Here is a 5,801-nt window from a genome sequence, read left to right on the forward strand (position 1 = left end):
AAGTCTCATCCACCATCTGTTTGAAATCACTGGCGTGTCCTTCTTCAGGCATCAAATACCGAATCGCCTGTGCAGTTGTATTTGATAGCAGCTGAGCTGCTGAGCGTACTCGCTGTCGCTCTCTGCCCTTCACTGTAAGGTGTTGCTGAGATAACTTAGGATATATTTTCATCTCGCTACTGTCCAAAACTAACAGTTTCTCGAACACAGTGTTTGTCACAGCCTTGTTTTCCAACATTATTTCTTGATCCAACAAGTGGTTCATTAAGAGTTTGAGCAAATGGGGAACGTCAGCAAACACCCATACACGTCTCAGAGAATCACACGGGTGTGGAAAACAAGTATTTTCATGAGTAATGCCAAGCTCCTTCCCGACAGAAGTATTCTTTGCACCCATGTCTGCTACTGCAGCCACAACATTGTAGCAAATGCTGGCCAGGGAAACAATTACTTCGTTTAAGAGTGCTGCTGTCATCTGAACGTCAAAATTGAAATATGTAGGCTGCTTCCACGTTGCAAACTAGCCTCGGACCATGACAACGAGGACATTGCTGTGAGGTCCAAGTATCCTGTAAGCTTGCTGATCGTAACAAATTCTACTGTCAATGTTCATTTCATCAAATGACAAAACACAAATACGTTCCCTGTTAGTCAGTGTTGCAGCCTGCATTTTCATCATCACTAAAACATCCTTAAAAATTCCTGGTTGGCCACTGAAACTGCAATTAATCCAAGAACGCAAGGTTGACACTGCAGGTAGAGGATATCCGAGTTTTTCTCTGAGGAAATCGTAACTCTTCTGCGAAAGAGCACGTAAAGTGATAGACTTACAAATGTCCTCTTTGCCCCATCTAACCCGTATTGAACCATGCAACAAACTTCTAATTTGATTGGGTGAAAATATTTTGCCCAGTATTCGATTAGTTTCACAAGACACAAGTTCCTTTTTATTAAATTCTTCTTCGTGCAGACATCGTTTCATTGAGGACAGCTGACCTCTAAGATCTTTATTACATGCTCGCAATTTCATGCACATGTTCCTTAGATGAGCATTTCTCCTCTGTAGTGACGCTACAGAATTCTGTAAAGTGACTTTATGTGGATCACTACAAAGAACTTCATCTGTAACTGTATACTTGTCAACATTCCTCTCCAATGGTGAGAATTTCTTTAAAGTCTCTAGGCTTCTTCTACGAATTTCACGTTTGTTAAAACGTTCTTTCCTTTCTTCTATTGCAATCGGTGTGTTATCACTGGCGCTACTACCACAAGGCAAATTGCAAGACGGATACGCATCACTCTTAAGGATTAGTTTCCGCGGTAAATTTAACAGTTCTGAACGTAAGTCCAGGATATAGTCCGTTTCCTTGAAATGACGACAGCATATTCTTGCGTTCTCTACGTTCACAGGTTCTTTCCTAAAGCATTTTGAAAGCCAAACCTTTTGCAGACTTTCATCACGTGGGAAACAATGCAATACTATTTCAGACCCTTTTGTAGTGCGATTGTGAGAATTACAGCCAACAGCACAACCTGGCATTGCTTCCACACACTCAAATACTTCAGACAAACACTCACTGCACAAAGATAACTAAACAGAAACGACAACACGCACGAAACACAACACGGACGAACTACGACAACACAAAGCTCAGACGTACACTTCGCGCGCGCCAAGAGCTGTTCCTTAGTGACGTCATGCGCGACAAGCAAGTCGCGTAATTCCCGTACATTAAATTGTCATCCCGGATCTGGCGACCAACAGCGTCACAGATGTGTCCAGCAGGGTTCAAATCAGGCAAATTGTTGGCCAGGATATAAACGTGAGTTCAGTATGATACTCCTCAAACCACATTAGAACGATTCCGGTTTTGGACACGGACAGTTGTAGTGCTGCAAGATTCCAGCGCCGTCGGGAAAGACATCGAGCACGAAGGGGGACAGGTGGTCCACAAAAATGTCCATTTAGTTCACAGTGTCATTCTTGCTTCGATTGTTACCAAAGCTCGCGTGGAAGCTGAGGTGAGTGTCCCCTCTAGTACAATACTGTCTTCACCTACGTCCGTGGCAAGGCGTATGTTTCGAATAACCGTTCACCTGCATGACGGCGCGTATGGACACGACCAACGACTTGGTGTACCAAGAAACATGTTTCATTTGACCAAACGACCTGTATCCATCGACAAAGCGTCCAATGATCACATGCCCACGCAGTCGTAATTGACGATGTTGCTGGTTCAACATGTGAACACGTAGAGGTCTTTTACGAAGTTCCACGTCCAGCGATGTGCGCTGAACGATGTGCTGTGGAACACATACCTGTACAAGCATTGCACTCTGTCGTCGTATCTGCTAAAGATCGCCGCCTTTCCTGCTTTACACAGTGAACAAACCTCCGACATCAACGTTCTGTGATGAGGCGTTGACGTCCAACTCTTTTTCGTCTACTCGTGGTTCACCGCCCTTCATTCGCTTTCCATAGCTGCTCCCGACTGTCGCATGCGAACGGTCGGCCAGCTTCGCTGTTTCCAGAATGTTCGTTCCCAGGTGACGGCACTTTGTCAAAGTCTGATATGCCAATGGATTTCTCCATTTGTGGCCCGTATCACCGTTAGAAAAGTATCCCATTCTTCTTCTTCATTTTTATTTTTCTTTTCCCCAAAGCCACGTCACTTCTTCGGTGATATCCGATTTTCGGTAGCAGGTTAGAGATACTCGTACATCTTGACGCCGTCAGTTTCCGTTGGAGAATCTTGTTCTGTAAAATTTGTTTATGTTGAAATTGAACATTTCGGGCTAGGGCCCATGAGGCGCTCCCATAAAGAATTTTCACTTAGACTGTTGTCTTATAGAGTCTTACTTTTGTTGCTTGGTCAGATATTGACGCGGGTATAGTGTAATGAGTATCATTGCCTTTCGTATGCTGTATTTTTCAGATCTTGTACGTGTCGGTGCAAGAGTGTTAGTTATCTAATGTCACTCTCAAGTACTTTATAGTCAAGTTCCATCGTATGTCTTCACTTTGGACATTTTTTACTTAAATATATCGCTGTAGTTCTGTCTGGGTTAATTTTGATGTTTTTTTCTGCACCGTTCCATCATGTGATCAAGTAGTGTCTGTAGTCATCTGAATTCTGACGTTCGAGTTTGATGTCTTCCACTTGTAAAATAAGAAGTGTCACCTGCGAATTCCGCTAACTGTATATTTACTATCGTTGGGATATGGTTGACGTATATGATAAACAAGAGAGGCGACAAAACCGATCCTTGCTGAACTCTGGCCTGCATTATTCTTGCCTCGAATCGGGATCCTTCTGTCTGCAATTCCAGTTTCCTGTTGGTGAGAAAACTTGCGCTGAGTTTTATTTATGATGAAGTTTTCTAGGGTTATCAGTGAGTCAAGGCTTCGTTCTGCGGCAACGTTTCGACAAGTTTCCTACTCGTCATCCTCAGGTGAAGTGAGTTTCCCTGAAGATAACGAGTAGGAAACTTGTCGAAACATTGCTGCAGGACGAAGTCTTGACTCGCTTTGCCTGAAGATGATGAGTAGGAAACTTGTCGAAATGTTGGAGCAGAACGACGCCTTGACTCGCCTGATAAGACGAGAAAACTTCATCAGCGAGATTCCCCGAGAAATCTAGCATTCCCATATAAGTTTTATACAGCTGTCTGGAATCATTTCTTGTTCTTGCATTTGTCTTAACAAGGTCTCTCGTCAGACTTTGTTGTAAACCGTTTTCACGACAAGAAAGCTACGAACGAGGTTGTCATGCTGAAGGTTTTCGTTCCGTATTCCGTTCTTCTTGGGACTTGGAGATCTGTTGGATCCGTATTGTTAGGATCTGATAGTTCCATCTTAGGTCAATATATCTTGAAGTCTATCTTAAAACATTCTGCCGGAAGTTTTGTCAGGACTACTCAGTAGTCTGATCAGTCGGTGGTTCGCTAGTTTAGTTAAATCTCTTCTAAGTTTTGGGATAGATATGACATGTGCAATTTTCTACTTATCTAGGAAATATCGGTTGATCATACAGCTATTGTAGAGTTTGATTAATAAGATGATTGGTTTCCTTAGCAACCTCTGGAGCTGATTGTTACTTATGGCATCTGGACAAGGACTTTGACGTTATCTAGATTTTTAAAAATAGTCCTTACTTCACTGGATATCTTCACGTGGGATGTGTGTGTGGTCTTTTACCTTACTAATCGTTGTGCTGTTTGGTTGACGGTAAATTCGTACTTTGTTTCATCGATACTGATGTCTCCATGTAATAGTTTGTTTTGATTTTTGTACTTCTCTGCAAAGGCTTGTGCTTTTACTATGGGTTCGTTCCTTAGTCGGTCTCTAGTGGTTATTTCTGAGTTTTCTTTCCTCAGAGTCTTCTGATCAATTGCCATTCGTCTCTTGCTTGTAGGACATAGTCCACCATATTATGCTCCCAATTTCCTGTTTTACATTCCATTAGGCGTCTTCATAGCTGACCTTCCAGTCTGTCAGTTTCCCATTCACCTCACTACACTTACTGTGTCACGTGCGTGCAACACCACCAGGGGGAGTCCAGCTTGTAGTGGACAGTGTCATAATGTTTCATCTCATCAATGTATCCTATGTGCTACACAGCCAATTTCATCACCACTCTCAGAGTCCCTTTCCATATGGCCAGGGCTTTGAGATTATTTACTTATATACCAGCTTTTACCTGCCGCTGCACTCACATATCAGTATTTTTGTTGTAATGACTGACCATGAGTAATTAAGCTATTGTACACATTATAGCGGCAGCTGCCCTCATGTGTCGGCCTGTTCTGGTAGCGTAGCTCCTAATGTGGCCCGTCTCCCAAGTGCCCCAATGTCCAGCGATGAGACATGCACAGCATCGCTGCAGAGTGGTGCGTGCAGAGGGATATGGCCGCCTATACATTATACAGCATATACGTTATGCAACAAATTTAATTATTTTAGCAAAGTTTACGACCAATGATGTAAAAAAAAAGATGTTCCATTCCTTACTTTGCCATCTTGTGGGTTTTTTTTTTTTTTTGTTTTTGTTTTTGTTTTTTTTTTTTTTTTTTTTTTTTTTGTTGGTGGATTAAACGCGTTGGACATTATATAAACATTGTCTTCTAGCTGTTACCCATGGCTGCACTCACATATCAGTGAAACGATATGAAATGTGTGTATGACTGCATTGGGCAGGAGACCTCGTTAGAGATGTTGGAACACTTGGTGCAAGTCTTTTCATTTGACGAAACTTCTGCGATTTGCATGACGATGATGATGAAATGATGATTAGGACAAACTCACGCACACACGGGCAGAGAAAATTGAAACCAGTGGGAATCGAACGTGGGACCCTGTGACCAAGGATCAGCAACACTAACCACGTGACCGCAAGATGTTGACACATATGAGTAGTTTTATTATGAGAGATGATGACGATACTGAAATAAAATGTGCACTTTGTGAAAATTTTAAATAGTGTTAAACTGACGCAAAAAGGAAATAAATAATTTGTAGTCTGGTGTAGCGTAAATTTTATGACATTTGTTCATGTAATAAGGTCATCTGTCCTTACGTGTCTGCCTCCTACACATGACAGCTCACGCATGTCATAACCAAATGCAGCCTAGCTAAAAGCCTCCTGTGCTCTACATGTGAGGATATGACATCTTTCTGTTCGTTGTCTAGTCCTTAAGCGTCTCAGAAGCTACACACATCAAAAAAAGTTTTGCATCACCCCGGTTCCCAGAACTCTTGAAGATAGACGTTGACTGGGGATATTGTATCAAAGACACAGTCC

The sequence above is a fragment of the Schistocerca americana genome, chromosome 2, assembly GCF_021461395.2.
Source record: "Schistocerca americana isolate TAMUIC-IGC-003095 chromosome 2, iqSchAmer2.1, whole genome shotgun sequence".
NCBI lineage: Eukaryota > Metazoa > Arthropoda > Insecta > Orthoptera > Acrididae > Schistocerca > Schistocerca americana.